The following is a 21,513-nucleotide window of genomic DNA, read 5'->3' as shown; positions in this document are numbered from 1 at the left end:
AATTTCTTTAGCGGACTTACAACCCTTGACTCTAATAGATTCATTTGAGTCTAAAGCACAATATAACACATTCATGACTTTTGCATTTAAGGTGAGATGAGCTTTATCCATAGTAGTCAGTTCACTTCTTATTTTTGGTCTAGATCTATGAGTATTTTCATCTATAAGAGAGGCATCATATGGATCTTCACTAATAATAAATCACAATTTAATATCAATTGATTGCAAAAAAATAATCATTCATTCTTTCTAACTCATATAATTTGACCCATTAAATATAGGTGGTCTAATGACAGAATGTCCTTCAAAAAATATGGCATTATTGGTTGTCATTTTTACTCCTAAGCCGATTGACGTTAATCTCAAGGAGACCAAGCTCTGATATCAATTGTAAGAATCGAAAACAACCTAAGAGGGGTGAATTAGGTTGATTAAAAACCTAATTAAGTTATGAGCACTTTTTGCTCAATATGAAATTTACCCTCTTTTCTAAGTGATCCCACAATGAATCAATTAATGAATGAACAAAATCACTTGAGAGAAGTAGAATAGATAAGCAATGTAAAAATCACAAACGTAACAAAAAGTAAATAAAAAGGAAAGAATTGCAAACCAATTAATTACCCAACTCCTTTTGAGCTTGTAAATTAATTCAAACAAGTTTCTTCAAATTGATGAATTACAATCACTCTTGTGTACAAAGAAAAGTTCACATTCTCCTTGCCCAGAACTCCACTCAGTCAAGTTAGGAAGTTTTACTATCTCTCAGGACAACCCTCACAGAGCTACACTCATGAAGTATTCACTCACAAATGAAAAGTTTACAATGAACCTCACACCACTAAAACTACAAATCTTCCTTGGAGAATGTTTTCTCACTAAAACTACTCTAGATCTTTTGTATTTTCAGTGTGCAAAAGTTGTTTGAAGTTTCTGACCATACTCTATTTATAGGAGACCAAGAAAGTGCTTCATTAATGCTTCCAACGGATAGAAAGTAGCTAAAGAGTCAACTAGCCGTTGGAGTATCGGACGTCCGGTAGTCTGGTTTCTTGCGTCCGACAGTAGGCAGTGAGTTTGAAAAATCTTTTTCAATTCTATCGGACGTCCGGTGCTTCCGTCCGAAAGCAGACAATGAGTTAGAAGGAATATCTCAATTCTATCAGATGTCCGGTATTGTCTTTGTGAGCGTCCGACAGCTTTCGTTGAGTTTGAACGATCCTATTGGACATCCGATGCTTGCGTCCGATCGAGGTCAGTGAGCCAGGAGGAATGTCTTATTTTCTTCGGCTGTCCGGTGGTGGAGTTCTTCATGCGTCCGAAGTTGCGTAATGATTATCGGACGTCCGATCCAAGCGTCCGACAGCTTTCAGCAGCCTTTGTCCCTTTCATTTGCACTTGATCTTTGAATCTGATTTGCTTCATAACTGAAAATATTTCTTGAAGGGATATTAGTATTATCCATTATTTTGTAAATATCAAATGATAGGGATCAAGATTAACAGTTTGGTTGTGGTTGTTTATGTGATATATAACTTCATTACGGTTAGAAAGTAGGGAGAAATCGAAGGAAAATTTGGAAAGGAAGCTAGCCGAAAATTCTGTCCGTGTTGTCCTGTTTGTATTTCGAAATTTTGATGCTTGGTTGACCATGAAATTGATAGATATATGTTTTATATTGTGTGTACAAATTGCCTTTCAAAAATCGTTTCATTTGATTGCACAAAACTTGAGTTTTGGTAAAGATTCAAATTTGGAAAACGTATAACAGTGCACTCAGACAGTGCTTCTTTGTCCGAATGTAACTCTTTGTAAAAAAGTCAAAATTGAGTGCCGTTTATGGCATTCAAAACTAGACATTCATAGCTTTTCAATGGTATAAAAATCTCCTGCTAGTTCATTTTGAGTGATTCGTAGCGAATCGGCAAAGTCGGCTGTTCTGCTTTGCCTATGTGTTCGAATGAAATTGGGAAGCTTCATTTTGTGGCTCAATTTTGTCCCACTTGTGAAAGAATTTTCAAAATGAGGTCTTTTGATAAATTGTAGCATTCTGAACCTAGTTTCCAACGCCATCAACCATTATCAATTTGGAGCTGCATAGAGTTAGGTATAGCTTGATTTCGAAAACGCGACAAAGCTGGAAACTGGAAACTTTTCCCTTTCTTGCTGACCGAATGGTCAAATCTGTTTCGAGATGTTATATTTCAAAAATTTTAGTGTCATTTAACCATCAATTGCTTATTAAATGTTTCTGGAATCTTGGTTTCAAAATTGAAGCGAATTGGGGCGGATTGTCTTGGACAAAACGTTTGAAAAAGGAAGAGAACTACGGTTGGCAGATTAGCTTTGAAATTTTTCCAAATTTTGGTAGTTTCATTAACTGCCTTTCCGTCTGATTTATTACCTGAATTTTTATAGAGAAGTAGTCCCTATATGGAGGTTTAAGTGGACCAAATTTGGTGTAATTTTAATACCATTTCGATGCCTAAATAACGCCCCAAACGTTGCTCTTAAAATCTGGAAATTCACTGATCAGATTACAAAAATCAACTGACTTCAAACTGTTATATCTTGTTGTTCAAAACTCCAAATTTAGTTCCGCTTATTGTGTTTGAAACTTTGTATAGAACTCTTATTGTGTTACAAATTTCAAAAGCTGATTCACTTTCTGTGAATTTTGCTGAATTTCCAAATATTACCGAAAACCAAGATTGGTTCTGTCTTACCTTCTTCAATCAGTAACTTTGAGCTTAAAAATGAATGCCTTCCGTTTGGAATCTTAGAAAAGTGTCTTCTGGGAAACTTTTAGCACTTTGGATCTAGTTTCCAACAGTATAAAGTTTTCCAATTTTGGACTTCGTAAACTCAAGATCTGATTTTACGAAATTTATCGCGTAAAGCGAAAAATTTTCGATTTCGTAGGAAATAAGTTTTAAGAACTTTTCATTTCCTTTTGATATTGATAGTTTGTTTTAAACCTGACTTCATGGAGGATACAAGTTTTCCCTTGTAACTTTAAATCTTCACTTTTGAATCTTGAATTTCAATAGAATGGAGCTCTTTTGAGACATTGTTCTAAATCTAAGCTAATACATTTCCTTCCTTGTATGTTAAGTGATTGTGAGTATATGTGAGTGATAATTGATCACTATTTCTTCAGGCGCTCAAGAGGATATTGAAGGAAACCTCGGAGCGGAACACTAAAGGACTTATTTACTCACTTATTTTGAATTGGTGAGTGTCAAGTGCATGACCTGTTGCCTAATACTTGAAATACATCTAGTTGAATACGTGAATTTAACTTGTCGAGACGAGTGTGTACTTTATCGCACTCGCTCTCTTTACTTGACATGTTACTTGATTTACTTGACTTGTTACTCAATTTACTTGACTAGTTACTTGACTTGCTCATACTTGAAACTATACTCGTATGTGACTTGGCGTCGATGGGAGCGATGTCTCGTCGACCAATCCTACTCGTGGGGGACGTCCAAACTCATCGGCTAACTTTGCCAATCGAGCCGGCATGGGCTCGGTCGAGGAGCTTAGTAAACCATGAGCAAACATGAAACTTGATCTATTGGAGAGACCTTACTTGGCATACTCGCGTAGTATTACCACGATATACTCGAGTAATATCAAAATCTTGAAAAGCGGGCCCGGTATAGGGGGAGTAACGGTGACGGGAATCTAGGGAAAGTGGAGATCCTACGGATTTGATACTTACTTGGTTGACGGAGTGTCAACATGGAATTTGATCAAGACCTTGACTCTACTACGTGGAATTTAGCTCCTGAGAGCTATAGCATCTTTGAATTGTTTCTGCTTGCTTTTCCTACTTGAAAAGTTAATTACTCGAACTTTACAGTTTTACTTACTGTATAAATGTTATTGTTACTTGAACTATGTGTTTGCATTTGTGTTTCTTGGCCTCACTGAGCGTTCGCTCACCCTATTAGTTTGTTTTCCTTAACAGGAGCTCGGATTGGAAAGAATTTTGAGGAAGTTGGCTCGATTAATTTTGATTAAAATCTTGGGATGTAATTGACTAGTCGACTTCTAGTGGTGGTATTTTGGGGAAAATTAATGTACATTTGGTAACTTGTGAGGTACGATTTGAATATTTATGTAAGGAAGTGACTTTTCTTTATTTTGGCTTTTATTATTAGTGGTGTATCGTTAAATTTAAATTTGACTAGTATCGAGTCCTGGCGAGAGTTAGGCAGGCGTTTCGCGGATACCCTTGGGTTCGCCCTAAGGAGAAGTGGGGGCCTCACAGTTGGTATCAGAGCCTGGTTTCAGATCTCTGTAGTGTATCTTAGGTTAAAAGTTTAGGATGCCGGACTGTGAGACTGATTTGAAAATTAAGTGACCGCTTGTAGGGATGAAAATTAGAGTCTAGGTTTGAATTAGTGGACAATTAGAAGTCTTGATCTTGTGAGAGATATGTGGGATAGTACGAAATGATCAAATCTAGTTTATTTAGTATACTTGGATCCATCTAAACTTTTATTTTTAATTGTAAGTTATGGAAGGTAATGGTGGTATTGAGTCGTCTCAGAGCACCTTCCGATGGTCCATTATCTCGAAGGGTCTAGGGGAGCTCGTTGGAGATATAACCCAACCCGCCAAACTAGGACTCCATGTGACTGTCGGAGTACTTACTCGTACCCAAATAACGTAATGTTAGCGGTAAACGATAACCGGAGACGGTTATCCGAGGAAAATAGGGCAGTCTAGGAGGATAATCGAGGACTGAGGACGACTATGGATGTCCAGACTGCTAGAATTCATGAATTAGGGACCGATGTACTGGAAGAGCGGAAAAAGGCTGAGGTTCTTCGTAAGCAGCTTCAGGAGGCTAAGAGCCGACTTGCTAGGGTAGTACATGAAATTAGAGACCGGACTGAGGGAATGATAGCCGAGTGTGTTGTCTTGGTCGAACAAGTGGAGGATGGCAAGATACTTGACGGGGAAATGAGGAGAAAACTCCTAGTGCTAAAAATGAAGATGATTCTACTAAAGTAGCATACACTTTTGGCTCCGCCAATCACTAAGCTAGTGATCTGGTCTACTTTAGTAGTTTTTGTCAAGGATAGTCGGGGTGGTGCTTGTTCAAAGGCCATTGCATTTTGTATTTTGCTTAACTATGCTTCCTACCTTTTGAAGCAATTGAACGTTACTATGAGGTGTTTGACTTTATTGCTCTATGACTTCAAATCTATGCTATGAGTTGTACGCATTTGCAATTATTTCGGTGTCTTCCTTATTATTTTCATTTTGCATGATCAAAGTGTCATTTTCAAACTTCGCTTATGTGTACTTATTTTACGTCATGCCTTTATAAATGTTAAACTTTTGAACGACCGAAGAAGTGAATGGGGTCGAGGGCGAGGGGTTAGGCAACCCCAAGTTCAAGGGGATGATTAGGGAACGGCTACTGGACCAAACCAAAACCCTTGGAGTGAAGGGGATAACCAAGTAGCTTCTGCTATTAACCATATGATTGATATTTTAGCACGGTTAGCTGAGCACCAAAACCCTAAACCAATCAACCAACCTAGGAACTAAGAGAGGTATGAGGATAGAGCGATTCTTGAAGTTCGCCCATCTAAGTTTCACGGAGAGTCTAACCTCGGAACAGTAGAAATTGGTTTGAGGGGATAAAATAAGGCACTAATGAGAGCAAGAGGTTAGGATTTCTTATTGAGCAACTTTGTAAGTGAATATTGGAGAGTGACTTAGGGTATGAAACTTTTATATTAAGGAATAAGATCTCAATATTTTGTTATAAGCGATAATAGTAATCTTGTGAAAACTCAAGAGTTCATCTATATTAAATAGAGAATAGTTAAGATTTATATTCTAGGGTAACCTATAACCAAAAGAATGAAAGAGTAATATGGTTAGAGTTTCCATTGTGAATAGTTACTTATTTTGATCCCTTGATTTGCCTAACAGGCTAGCAGTTGACTTAGGCCAACTGGCGAATGACAAATTTGGGAGAGATGCGTAAGGAAGTTGACATTCTTCGGAAGGAAGTAGAATTTCAAAAGAAATTGACTAACCACTGGGAAGGAAGGTGGAAACAAGAATACGCAGAGAAAATTGAATTACTACACAAGAACATGGAACTGGAAAAGAAATACCAAGAAAATTCTCAAACTGGTTAAGCTGTGGCTCCTCACGTGACTTGTGGATACTGTGGCAAGTCTAACCACATTGAGGCCGAGTGCTAGAGAAAGCAAAGAAAATGTCTGAGGTGCGGTAGTGCCGAACATCAGGTTTCAACTTGCCCTGGTGCCTCTAAAAAGAGGAAATACCCAACAGTCTGCTAGATCCACTGCAATGCAGTCGAGTGCCAGAAGGGGTGATTAACGCTAATAGCTGTGAGAGAGATCCAAATAATGGAAGTAATACGAGTGGGGATGAATTTGACTCCACTCGAAGAATAGGGGTTGTAGTTCTACGCAGTTTAGACTGGCGTTTTAGATGTGGTAATCTTTTGTATAGGGGAAAGTCCTTTTGTTGTTTTGTATCTTGACAACTTGGCACGTTCTGTTATGATCTTGTTGTTTCCCTTCTCCTTTTGAAATGATTTGGTAAACCTATCCCAACTTGATGTAACTATTATGATCTTTTATAACATTTGAAAATTTACTTTGCTTTTAATTGATTTCATGGCTTATATGTATATTCAAACTTTGTCCCACAGTTTTAGATTTGTAATAAGACATGAACGGTAGTAGACGTGGTCGAAATAATACTTGAGAGCGTAGGTAACCCCGAGGTCTTGGAGGTAACCAAGGATCGGCAGTGGACCAAAAATCGAGAATTTAGGGTTAAAGCTAGGACCCAATGTTTGATTGCCAATTTGATATGTTAAAATTGTGAGTTTTGGGTTGGTGAAAGGAAGTATTTGATAGATTTAATGAGCCTAACAATTAAGGGACAAGATATAATATTTGGAATAGAAGTTTGAGGCTATACATAGATCATCGAGACTTAAACAATGTGACCATTAAGAACAAATACCCTTTTTGCCTTACATAGATAAGAATTTAATCAACTGCAAGGAGCCATGGTACTATTCAAATTGGATTGAAAGTAGAGTTATTACCAGTTGAGAATCCTAGACACTGATGCGCTTAAGACCGTTTTCAATTCAAAATATGACACTTTGAATTAACAATTACGCCCTTTGGCACTACAAGAAATAAGGTCATGATTGTCGTCACAAAATGAGGTTGTTTAGTCACGACATTGAAGGTTGTCACAATTGACTCAAAACAACTAAGTCTTTAGTAACAACCCTTTATTGTCTTCACAAAACTACTTCGTGCCATGGGACTTGGAAAGTGCGAGTTTTACGATAGTGACAACTTGATAAAAGTTGTCAGTAATTCTACCTCTTTCTTTGTCAACTTTTTCTTGTTGTCACTGTTTATATTTATTGACAATCGATTGTTGTCAGTAAAACTATAGCGTAGTTAGTGACAACATAGTATCATCACTAACTTGAACATCTCTAATGCAATTATTAATTGTGAGCCTCAATATTAATTTAATTTTTTTTGTAAATTTGGTGATTTATTAAACTAGTCATAGTTACTTAAATTATAATAGGTTTTTAACTGAAAAATTAATGAAAGCTTCTAGTTAGAACAACTATATAATTTACCACAACTTGAGAAAGAGTACATTTACCAGTTGTTTGAATTTAGCAAAAATTTTCCATCCATTATAATTTTTCAATAAATATGTTAAGAAGTAGTGATTAGAAATATATTAGTAAATTTAAATAAAAATTGAGGCTAAAAATTGACTTGGATTGTCTTGGTTGACTAGTACCAAAAATTTATTCAAACTAAAAATGAAAAAAGTGGCGCGGATACTATACACACTCTTACTCGCCACGTCCATACGTCTTCAGTGCTCCACACTCTCAATCCCTCAGTTCGTACTCTCTAAAGAAAAAAGAAAACAAACACTCTTCTCCACAAAACTCTGGACTAATTGTGCATCCAATGCTGAAAGGGATCGATGTGCTCTCCACAAACTCTCAGGTAGGTCCTCTCATGTCTCTCCTTGTTTCCCTAACTTTTTCCCCAATTAATTTGCCCTAAATTTTTTCCCCAAATATTTTTTGGCAAATTTTTTTCGGTGGCTAGTTTGAGTCATGGACTCCTTCGAGTAGAACTGTTTGATCTATAGTTGCAATTGCTAAAGTTATTTTTGTACAACCATGGGATGTAGACTTGATCACCCAATTCCATATGTGATTCAAGGTGACAAAATTCAATGGGTTTATGTGCGGGTGCGATTTTGGCTTGGAACTAGGTGGGGCAAAAGCTGATGCCTAATTGGATGGTGGTGAAGGGAGTGGAAGAGAGCAAGGGGGTGATTATGGTACGATGTTGCTATGAGTGGCTGCTGGTGAGAGAAATAGTGGGTTAAATGGTGCTGGGTGGAGTGGGAATTGGGGAGTGATTAGTTGATTATCTATGTGGCTGAGCAAAGAGGTAGCACATTAAAGTTTAATCTTCAAAATTTCCAGAAAGCTTCAAATTTTGCTTGAAACGAAGCTAACTAGAACAACCCATTAAAGTACCTACAAAAACAATTCTTGAAAGGGGTTCTTCGAAATTATTTGGATTTTTATCAAAAATCAAAGAAATAGCTACTGGCTCTTAGTTAATGAGCTTTATTAATTAGTAATAGTACTAATAATAATATTTACATATATGGTATACATGCTGTTACAATTATCCAATGAAATGACATAGAAAAGATTTGAGAGGTGGGGGTGTGATTGGATGAATTGTGTGGTCTGTTTGAAGCTTTGGTCTTTGCTTGTAGACCAACTATATAGGCTGAAGATATCTATAATTATAGCCTTAATATACATAGGAAAAGAAATACAAATATATAGGCTGACGATATCTATAATTATTTTCCTAAGTAGCATGCTGGTCAATTTGATATTTGTGATTGTTTTCATGGTCAATCTATTATTCTAGACAATTGTATGGTGGCCATGCATGCTATATGATAACATCATGATTTCTCCATAAAGTTTTAGTAATTGTTTTTCTTTTTTGACTTCTAGTTTATCTCATGATTAACTGATCATATAAGTAACTTGAAACCTATTATAACTTAGAAAGCATCATTCTAAGTTATGAATATGGAATTCATTCCAGTATGCTACTTCCAACTTTGAATTGTACTCATATTCCCTTTTCATATATTGTTGATTTGGCATGCTACTTATATGCATATAAATCAATATAGTGTGGATTAGTTTCAGGTAGATCACAAAAATTACTTTATTTCTCTTAGATTTGATTGATTTTTTATTTTTTGTAGCAATTGAAGCTGTTGACATAGGCTTAGGGTCTTCCTCGGATATTCACATTGAGTTGCATTTTTCACTTTGAGGTACTTTACAGGCACTCTCCCTCTGTCCTTTTTCTTTTGTTTAGTAATCATGATACACTTTACTAGAATTTTTGCTTTGCGAATGACCTACAAAATTTTTTTCTTTTCTTTACGAATTTTTGCTGTTCACTACTACTAATGTTTATTTAAATTATAAGCATTGAGTTGTCATGTGATGATAACTTTGATTTAATAGTACATCATGTTCATATTTGTTTTACTTTTAGCATATGCACCTGATTGTGATCAATTTGAATGATAAAATTTGTGTTTCATTACTTTGGAGTTTCTTTGTTGCTATTTGCGATGATTAGTTTCCCCAATTTAGTTATTGTGCCTTCATTAAAATAATCTTGGATGCATATATCTTTATGTTAGGATACAAGACAGAGAAAACATGGCTAGGAGTTGGATGATTAAAAACTACCTAGATCCCAAATATTTAGATGGAGTTGGATGTCAATTAAAACTTTTTACTGCCTCATTAATCTAATGCTGTTTATGCCAATAAGTGATTCATTGAAAAGGAAGGATAAAAAAATCATGAAAATTTTCCTTATGAAACTAAGATGGATATTTAATTTTGTTGTTTGTTTTGATTTATTTGAGTATCAATTTACAAGAACGAATAGGTAGTCTTTGTGTATCCCTTTCTTTATAGATGAATCCAATAAAGACTATTTGTATTCGTCTTGTGTTTTTAATTTCATTCTCAGCTGTGAAATTAGTCATGTACTGTTAGATTATAACATATTTGTCCCTAGTCAGTTAGATTGAGATAATAATGCCACTTTGGTTAGTAGCATCCTTGGAGATTGTGTTGTGAATAAGATTGTGCAGCATGATTCTAATGCAATACTTGCCAAGTTTGCTACCTTGCTGTCATAAACATGTAAATTGCCAGATAATCAGGAAACATGCTAATTCGGTTGCTTAAGATTAGGGGATCTGTATGGTTCTTCTTTTCTAATGACTTTATTAGCCTATTGTAATCTCTCAGGTTTCTAGAATACCTGAGAAAATGAGCGTGTGTAGTGTGGACTTTAATTGTATCAAAAAGTTTGCTATCCAACATCACTATTATTCCCTTTTTTAGGTGGTGTGAAAGACTTGGCATTATCATTGTTAATTATCACTTTTAAGTTTCATTTCCTTATGATATTCTAGGAAGAGTTGTCTTACATGTTTTTTTGTAATGTTAAATGACGTATTGAGACTGATAGAATAGAGCATTCCCTTAAAGATGCAACGGAATGATCTTTTGACCAGGATTTTTGTAAGAAGCTGGCATGGCTTTTCAAGCAAGCTAGGAACTTTTTGTGCCTTTTAATTGTTGGAGAAGATCAATTTGATGAATTTCTTATTGGATGATTACTCCTTCCTTTGACATGCTAAAATTGCTACCATTCTAAAGGTCATGCTAGAAAACCTGTTGTAAAGTGGATTGAGGTACTCCTGCTCTGCCTTCTTTCTAGACAGGCTAGTGGTCAAGTTGATCATTTTTTACGTGAATATTAACAATACTTATGTTACTGGATGCGTATTTAGGTCCATAATTATAGAAAAGGCAGTAAAGTTACCTCTATGAAGATGGTTCAGCTGATGCAACAAGAAAATTAACCCCAAACCATTTTTCCAAAAGCTAGCTTTTTGATCAAGACGAGTTAGAATTCCCAGATGCCAAAAGGTGCTTCTTATCAATATGCTTTTGCTTTTGTGTGGAAATATAGACAACCAGTATTTGTGCATGTATCAACCCCAAACCATTTTTCCAAAGATTTTAAGCACGATTTCATGGTTAATATGTTTATTTCACATGCATGTGCTTTCCTACTAGCGTAGTCTATCAAAAAGTCACCTTTAGATCTGATTGGCTTGATAAGAGGACAAATATCTTGGCTACAAGTTGATGAACTAAAATTTTTTTGTCTTGTAAGATGCAACTTTTACAAGTTGTTATATTTAATTAACTCATAGATTTTAACAATGTAAAACATATAATAAACAAATTCTAACAAATATGAGATAGCTTTAAAGCTGATAACTTGTGTTCCACTCCTTTGTTCCAAGTGGATGTCCTAGCTAGAGTCGGCTCTACTTTAAAATGAACTTAGATAACAATAATGTTTGAAGCTTAAATAAGAAGTGGGAAACACATGGATTGCATTATGAATTGAATTTAATAAATGGAGAAGGTTGGGTAACAAGTAGTCAATGGTAAAATTGAGAAAATAGTTACCACTCTTTTTCTTATTGCATGGCATTAAATGCAAAGTTAGACATCAATTTAGCTTGAGCAGGGACTAAGTTGGGATCTTAGTAGATCCACAGAATCTTTATATTCTATAAGATCAAGTTTCCTAAACCTTTACAAGTCCAGCTGGGTACCCTTTCCTTGACTAACTTTTATGTATAGAACTCAGGTATGTAGAAATTTATCGGGAATAGAGGTGTTTGAGGACACTTTCTGATTTGATTGTATTTATTGATTGGCTTGTTTGTAAAGTCCTAGGAAGGCCTTGTTCCTTCAACAACATGTTTTCTCTATCTTGTCATGAAAAGTATGTATAGCCATTTGCTAGCTATAATTTCTTGCACATCTCTGCTTGTAGTTGGTTTTCTATTACTATTTTGAGTGTGTGTAAAATGATATCCGATAATTTACTATTCGAGTTAGAGATAATATTCAGTCGAAAATTTCTTTGTTAGCTTTTGGCTCCATGACTTTGTTAGGAAGACATGTTAAGCCACTACGTGAAAAGCTAGTAATATTTTTGTTTGGCCTTGAGTAGTTTGTTAAAAAGGTATTGACCTCACTAATACTTAACTAGCTAACTTCTAAGCTAATTTGGGATATTTTCCTTGTTATGTTAATTTTCTGCCTTATTTGTTCTTGTCTTGACTAAGATTCTAATCGTGATTGAGTTTTGTTGTAGGTAAATATAAGATAGTTTCTTTTTTTGCTCAAGCTACTTGTTACCTACTAATTATTATACTACTTTATGCAGACTTGTATTGCTTGTTCAAACTTTTTTGGTCTCTAATCCACGGCTACTAATTGATTGAAGAATAATGAAGACAAAGTTGTTTTTTGCTCTTGAAGTGTTTCGGCAGTAGCTACTAGCTAAGTTTAGGACTTAGATTTATTTTCGTAAAGCTACAGCAGGATGTTGAACTTAAGTATGATATTTTGGCATTTCGAATGTAATGGATGTCTTCTATTTTTAATTAGCAGGCTTTGTTGTTATTTTTCTCAATTCGTAAATTGAATTGTTGGATTGATTAATTCCAGGATAATTTTCTTTATCAAACTACACGGTTACAGTATATTGTCACTAATTAGACTTCTCCACTGACAATGAAATGTTGTCACTAATTAGTATCTCCAAACTTAAAGCCTACAGTGATGACAAAAAGTTGTCAATATCAAGTCTATTTGAGTGACAAGCGTGAACCAAAGTTGTTAGTAATTAGTCAATACCAACAACAATCATCAAGAAGTTTCAGTGACAATGTTGTTGTGGGCATCACTGACAAGATATAAAGTCATCACTATATTTGTACTTTTTATTGACGAAGTGAGTTGTCAGTAAAGAATACTATTTACTGACGACATATAAAGTTGTCACTGTGCACCTTTACCGACGGGCATTCACTGACGACTCTGTGGCGACTTAAATGTTGTCAGTAATTGTCATCAGTGACGACTTTTACTTTTTTTGCGACAAGAGCTGGTTGTCATTGATGACCTTTTTCTTGTAGTGTGGGTTGACTAATGCACTAGCAGCAATTACGGACTTAATGCATCAGGGTTATAATCCGTAGTTGGATCAATTTCTGGTGGCATTTATTGATGATGTATCGGTATATTCCAAGGTTCGAGGAGATCATGAAAGACACTTGATGATAGTTTTACAAACCCTGAGAGAGCACCAACATTTGTTAAGTTCCATAAGTGTGAGTTTCGAGTGGGAGAAATAGGACTTGATAAGAATTTGTCCTATGACAAAAAATCAGTAAAGATTTTAGATTGAAAAGTGAAGAAATTAAGACGGAAGCAAATCCCTCTAATAAAGGTTTATGGAGAAATTATGGATTGGAGGAAGCGACTTGGGAAATAGAATTAAGGAATAACGAGTACATGTTTTTTGAGGCAATATTCGATCCGAGAGTACAATAATCTTGGAGAATTAAGAATGATCATTAGTAGACTAAGAAAAGTTAATTGAGGGATTGGAGGTGAGTGAGTTCAAAATTTCGCTTTATCGCGCGCGAGTTGAAAGTTCGCGCATTTCGTGTCGGAACGACTAAGTGGAGATTTGAGAAATTAATACTATATTTGTAAGAGTGAATAATTATAGTGTTAAAGGAATTACATTGGAGGATTAGTGCATGAGTGTATCAAACCCGAGAGAAAATGGTAGTACGATACCCTATTTTGCACTATTAAGAGTTGACTTTTGTGCACCATTTTAAAGTAGCTTTGTCCATTCTTTCTCTCCAAGTTTTCATCACACAAAACCCTCATCTCTCTCACCTCATTCAGCCGACCAACCAAGAGGAAAAAGGAAGAAGAAAAACTCCATTTCTTTGCCTCCAATTCACTTGCAAATCTTCATCCAACTTTCCAGTTTCTTGGAGATTCATCCTAGCTTGGAGTAAGAAACAATCTTGTGGAATTTCTTGGAGGAAATTTCAGTGGAAAATCTGGTTTTCTTCAAGGGTTTTAAGGGTAACCACTCCACCTCTTTGATCTTTCAAATTACAAGAAGTTTAACGGTTAATCTTCATGGGTTTACAAGCCTAAACAAGAAAATAGATTAGAGGACTTGAGGAAACCATTTATTTTGCTTTAAATCATAGGCTAGCGGTCTTGAGAAGGCTTGTAGGTAGCTGAATTGAGCCTTGATTGTTTGGTTGTGGTTGTTTATGTGATATATAGCTTTATGACAGTTAAAAAGTGGAGAGAAATCGAAGGAAAACTTGGAAAGGAAGCTGGCCGAAAATTCTGTCCAATATTGTCCTATTTGTATTTTGAAATTTTGATGCTTGGTTGGCTGTAAAATTGATAGATATATGTTGTATATTGTGTGTACAAAGTGCCTTTCAAAAATCATTTCATTTGGTTGCACAAAACTTGAGTTTTGGTAAAGATTCAAATCTGGAAAACGTATAACAGTGCACTCAGACAGTGCTTCTTTGTCCGAATGTAACTCTTTGTACATGTCAAAATTGAGTGCCATTTGTGGCATTCCAAACTAGACATTCATAGCTTTCCAAAGGTATAAAATTTCCCTGCTAGTTCATTTTGAGTGATTCGTAGCGAATCGGCAAAATCGGCTGTTCTGCTTTGCCTATGTGTTCGAATGAAACTGGGAAGCTGCATCTTTTGGCTCGATTTTGTCCCACTTGTGAAAAGATTTTCAAAATGAGGTCTTCTGATAAATTGTATAATTTTGAACCTAGTTTCCAAGCCATCAACCATTCTCAATTTGGAGTTGTATAGAGTTAGATATGGCTTGATTTTGAAAACGCGACAAAGCTGGAAACTGGAAACTTTTCCCTTCCTTGCTGACCGAATGGTCAAATCTGTTTTGGGATGTTATATTTCAAAAATTTTAGTGTCATTTAACATCAATTGCTTATTAAATGTTTCTGGAATCTTGGTTTCAAAATTGGAGCGAATTGGGGCTGATTGTGTTGGACAAAACGTTTGAGAAAGGACGAGAACTACGGTTGGCAGATTGGCTTTGAAATTTTCCCAAATTTTGGTTGTTTCATTAACTGCCTTTCCGTGCGAGTTTTTACCTGAATTTTTATATAGAAGTAGTCCCTATATGGATGTTTAAGTGTACTAAATTTGGTGTAATTTCAATACCATTTCGATGGCTAAATAATGCCCCAAACATTGCTCTTCAAATCTGGAAATTCACTGATCAGATTACAAAAATCAACCGACTTCAAACTGTTATATCTTGTTGCTCAAAACTCTGAATTTAGTTCCGCTTGTTGTGTTTGAAACTTTGTATGGAACTCTTATTGTGTTACAAATTTCAAAAGTTGATTCACTTTCTGTGAATTTTTCCGAATTTCCAAATATCACCGAAAACCAAGACTGGTTCTGTCTTACCTTCTTCAATTAGCAACTTTGAGCTGAAAAATGAATGCTTTCCATTTGGAATCTTGGAAAAGTATCTTTTGGGAACTTTTAGCATTTTGGATCTAGTTTCCAACGGTATAAAGTTTTCGAATTTTGGATTTCCCAAACTCAAGATTTGATTTTACCAAGTTTATCGCGTAAAGCGGAAAATTTCCGATTTCGTAGGAAATAAGTTTTAAGAACTTTTCATTTCCTTTTGATATTGATAGTTCGTTTTAAACCCGACTTCATGGAGGATACGAGTTTTTCCTTGTGACTTTAAATCCTCACTTTTGAATCTTGAATTTCAATAGAATGGAGCTCTTTTGAGATATTGTTCTAAGTCTAAGCAAATACATTTCCTTCCTTGTATGTTAAGTGATTTTGAGTATATGTGAGTGATAATTGATCACTACTTCTTCAGGCGCTCAAGAGGATATTAAAGGAAACCTCGAAGCGGAACACTAAAGGACTTATTTACTTACTTATTTTGAATTGGTGAGTGTTAAGTGCATGACTTGTTACCTAATACTTGAAATGCATCTAGTTGAATACGTGAATTTAACTTGTCGAGACGAGTGTGTACTTTATCGCACTAGTGAAAAGACAAAATTACCCTTGCTGCCATAGGTATAGTTTTGTGGACAGTTTTGACATTTCCTCATTTTGACTGCGTATTTTTCACCTTGATCCGTATCAAATTAGCCTTTGGCCAAAACACAAAACTTTTAGCCCTATGTTTCATCTTTCCAACGCATCTGAAAACACCTCAAACGGAATTGTGTAGCTTGAGTTATTGTCATTTGAATTCAGTACTGACAACCGTACTGACAAGGACCTTCTGGCTCTGTAATCTGTACTTTTGACCTAGATCAATTATGCACTGGATTGAGTGGTCTTAATGAAAGTTGTAGCCCTTATCTTAGCTTCGAAACGATATAAAATTCACCCCAATCCGATAAGTGTAGCATCGGTTGTGACCGAAACGCTAAGGAACGTCGAATCTGCCATTTAGCCTTCTGCCTTCAAAACTTGATTTCCGATTGGATTATTATACTTGTGTTGTACTTGGATGATTTTGAGCCTATTGAACGGCTATTGTGATCAAATTGATTATCTATATGTGTTTCGGGGTTGAATTAAGAAAAATAATGAAGCCATAAATGGCTGAAAAATAGGTAAACACAAAGGGCGTACTGCCCAAATTTACACTCGAGGGTTAGGTAGAGGTACTCGCGACTTGAATACGAATTCGGGAACGAATCTTACTGGAATCGTAGGGTATTAAAGTCTTGTTTCATAGAGGCCTGTAAGTTAGCGTTCGGCCGAAACTTGTACCCTTGCAAAAATGAAATTTACGACTAATAGAAATACATTTTCTCCATTTCTATGACTCAATGGTATTTCAAGTATAATTGCTTCAAAGTCCCAAAGTTTTAAGAGTGAGTGTGAGAACCCGTAAATTTTCTCATTTTCTAGGTTTTATTCTATTTAATGGCATGTTTTTCTGCATTTTCTTTATTAGGAAAATTTTCTGAATAATTTTTATGAGTAAATATAGTTTTTAGATGATTTTTCTAGTATCGGTTAGTTTTTGAAAAATTAAGAACGTATATCGGACGTGGGACCCGCTAGTGCGGAAAGTTCGGTAAAATTCGGCCAATTGGGTTAAGTTTTGTATATAGGGTTTATTTTACTAGGTGCTAAGAGATAATTAGAGGATACCATATGGATGAGAGTTGAGGAAACAAAGGGATATGCATGCATTAAATAGGGTGACAAGTGTCACTATATGATTAAATCTTGCATTTTTGACCACTATTCATTACTTTACCAAATTAATACCAAAATTGACCAAAAATTCACCATTTTCTTCCTCTTCTTGGCCGGCTCTCTCCAAGCAAAAAAGAAAAGAAACTCTCTACCATCTTACCTCTAATCTTGCCCAATCTCTCAATTAAACCGTTTAATCTTCAAATTTCTCCATAAAACCTCTTAGTTTAGTGAAGTTAAGCTTGGTTGTGGAGTTGTTTGGAAGGCTAAGGTGGTTAGTTGCTTCCTTTCTTGTATTTTAAGGTGAGTATCTAAGGAACTCCTCTTTTGTTCTTGATGATGTTTAATTAATAGCTTGTGGTAGCCTAAGAGGTGTTTTTGTGGGTTATTTCATGATTTTAGTGAGATTTATGACATTTTTCTATTTATTCATGATTTTTCTGTTTTAAGATGATTACTATTGTGTGGCCATGTATGATGGTTGGAAATGATCTAGAATGAAGCTAGAATGCGTAAATTGTGGTTGGTTACGGAAAATTTCCGCATTGAACGGAAAAATTCGGATTTAGGGTTGCAATTGAACCCATTCTGCCTGGTACTGATGCACCTAGTTAGAGGCCGAATTAGCCTTGGGTTAAAACATAAAAGTTGTAGGGAATGTTATTTTATAGTTACCTCCAAAATTTCAGGCCAATCGGAGCAACGTGGCCTGTGAAAAGACTGAAATACCCCTGCTGCCCTGTTTCTGTCCGTACTTGGTAATCAGCTTTGATAATTGGTTAATTCGATTGGGAATACGATTGATTTGGTTGTTGATGTCTTCTTAAGAAATATAGCCTGGTATCTTAGCTTGCGGATGGCTTTAGAATCACTTGAATTGGACTTAGGTAGCCTGACGTATGATGATTTAACCAGAATACGATTTATTAACCTGTTTATGCGGTTCTGGTTTGGTATATTGATCTTTTAATCTAGTTGCACTACAAACTGGACTGAGTGGCCTTCTTCAACATTGTAACCCTATCTTTTAGCTTCGTAACGGTGTATAGTGTACATCCATCTGATACTCGTAGTGCCAGTTGTGTCCAATACGCTTAATGGCGTCAAAACTGTTTTTGGGTCTTAGAGCTTAACTTTCATTTCCGGACTTTCCTTAGCTTACTTTAGTACTTATACGTGCTAATGAAGCCTTATTTTTGGTAGTATGTGGAAATTGGTTTATAACTTGTAATCGAGTCTTATTGTGCCTATTTGAATATTTTAGGGCGTGACGGTGATTAAAGACGCTCGTGGGGCGAAAGTTTATGAAATTTCACTTGCGTACTTGGTGAGTGTACTACTCACTTGTTTGTTACTATGTGGCTTTGTTACACTTGAAATCGATGATTTGATGGCTTAATTGCATTGTTGAGCTTGATTGAGGTGAGAGGGTACTTGGGGTGACCTTAATTGCATTTGACTGTTTACTGTATAATTAAGTGACACATGTAAATACTTGATTTGGTGTTGTTTGGACGAGTTTCCAACGGCCATTACTGTTACTGCTGAACTCAACCTCATTGGTAGTCGATTGAATCGAGCCGGCGAGGGCTTGGTCGTGAAAATTGACGAGCCATAGGGACTGTTATATGGAATCGTGTAGTATGAGACTTTCGATTCCGATAAACTCGAGTATTACCAAATTTATACTGTTTGGAGTTCGGGCCCGGTAGGGGTATGTTGGGTGGAAGGAATGGAAGTAAAGTGGGGCCTACGGTTGGTTACTTTGTAAACATTGACGGAGGGTCAATGAAATCCGATCAAGTATACAAGCGAGGAAAGGGGCTCTTGAGAGCCGTCCGTATCCTTTTAACCATGTTGTGAATGTGTGATCTTGGTTTACTTCTTTATTGAACGTTTTATGCCTATATGAACTTGGTTGCTTGAGTGATAGTATCTCACTGGGCGTAAGCTCACTCTATTCCTTTTGTTTTCCTTACAGGAATATAAACACTTTTGGAATGGCTTTTGATAGTTGGTTGCCGAGTTGAGCTTGTTGTAACTATCTTTTGAATAGCTCCTTTTGGGCAAAACCCTAAGTGCATTTTGATCCAACCAAGTCGTTGAGTTGTAATTTGCAAACCGTACATGTACAAACTTGTTGGATAACTTTTGTATGCTACTTTGGATTGTAAATGCTTAATTTCAAGGTGTATATGTTTGATTGATGTTTGGTGAGATTCCGGCCGGATTCTAACGTGTCAGTTACTATTCATGTCGGCTCCGATTTTCATTTTTTTTATTTTGTGATTTTGACTTGTTTAAGCGCGCTTGTATGTTCCGGAACGTTTAGACCGTATTGAACTGTCCCGTTAGTCCTGGCGAGAGTTGGGCAGGTAGTACACTAACCCCTTTGGTTCGCCTTAGGGGAAGGTGGGGCTGTCACAGGTGGTATCATAGCCTAGGTTTGAATTGGCCTGGGCGTGTTAGAAAGGCTCGACTTGAGGATTATTTTGATTATGTTCCTTAAGATTATTTACATTTATTTACTCTTTTGGTGTAGGATGGACGGACGTGGTGAGCCTAGTGATAGCCCTCCTGGTGAGCGACCCCGTGGAGTGCTCCCAGTGATCCCATACCAGATACGGCCAAGAGGGGCCGTCGTGCGTTGGAGCCTGGCTAACCACCTCCGACGGTGTGAGTGTCGCCACACCTACGCCTACCCTAACACCTTAGTGTTGGCCGTGGCCGAGGAACGAAAGAAGTTGGCCAAAGATAATGCTACGCTCGAGGCCGAGGTGAATCAGTTGAGGGGGGCCAACGAGAAACAAGCCAAGCGAATTAAGGATCTAGAGTACGATGTGCTCGAGTGTGAGGATAGAGTGGACGACCTCTACGCTCAACTTAGGGAGGCACGTGAGCGTGAGACTAAGCGAGCTCGGAAGGTTAGGGTTCGAGCCGCGTCGATCCTGAACCTCTGCGCCGACGTGCTCGAGGAGGTGAGCGACGAGGCGTCGTGCACAGGGGCCGGGGCAGGAGGTGAATCCAACCCGTCGGGTGGGTCCACTAGTCCGACGACGGACTAGGTTGTGACTCCTAGGATCTTTTGGGATAGTTTTGTTTTTGTATATAGGATGGATGGGGAAAAGAGCCTTAGCTAGCCGTTTTGTACGTTGGATTAGCTACGTGTATATTATTTTTGATAAGGCCATTCCCTGGTGGATTGTCTATGTTTATACTTGACTTGACTGTACTTGATTTTGACTTGTGACTTTTGTAAAAGCTTTTGGGTACGTTTGTACGTTTGCCTAGATTAAATAGATTTCATGGAAGGCACGCGTAGTACGTGGGCGCGGGAGTAGGCAACCTACGTCGGACCAGGGTGCTGGGAAAACCTCATCGGGACCTAACCCTGAACCGAGGGCAGACCCCAATGTCCAAATAGCTGCCGCTATGCAGCAAATGACCAACCTGCTGGCACAAGTGGTGCAACAACAAGGCCAAAACCCAAACCCTAATCCTGGAAACCCGGGCAACCACATCGAAAGCGACGATAGGGCACTTGAGATGTTCCAGAAGTTCGCCCCACCGAAGTTTATTGGGGGGCCCGACTCGGATGTCGCCGAAAGGTGGCTTGAGAAAATGGTAGACATTTTCGCTGCCCTGCACTACACCGAAGAAAGGCAGGTGACTTTCGCCATTTTTCAACTAGAAGGGGCGGCCCGTTCCCGGTGGAACGTCATCCGGCAAAAATGGGAGCGGGAACAAGCGCCCAGAACTTGGGTGAATTTTATGAGAGAATTCAACGCGAAATTCTTCCCTCCTCTGGTTCAAGAGAGGAAGGAAGATGAGTTTATTCGACTTCGCCAAGGGGCTCAGTCTGTAGCGGTGTACGAAAGCCAGTTCACGCGCTTATCCAAGTTTGCCCCTGAGTTGATTATGACGGAGCAACGGCGGATCAGGCGTTTTATCCAAAACTTGAACGTGGAGATTCAGAAGGACCTCGCGGTGGCCCAGATTAACGCTTTTAGCGAGGCCGTTGAGAAGGCGTAGCGGGTACAAAACGCTAGGCTTCAAGTAAGGAACTTCCAGGCTAAGAAACGAGACTTCCCTGGGAGTAGTTCAGGACAAGGGGAGAAAAGTGCTCCTCCCAAGTACTGACGGGGGTCTGGAGGTGGACG

The sequence above is a fragment of the Coffea eugenioides genome, chromosome 8 (genome assembly GCF_003713205.1).
Source record: "Coffea eugenioides isolate CCC68of chromosome 8, Ceug_1.0, whole genome shotgun sequence".
Classification (NCBI taxonomy): domain Eukaryota; kingdom Viridiplantae; phylum Streptophyta; class Magnoliopsida; order Gentianales; family Rubiaceae; genus Coffea; species Coffea eugenioides.
Note: the sequence above shows the minus strand (reverse complement) of the source record.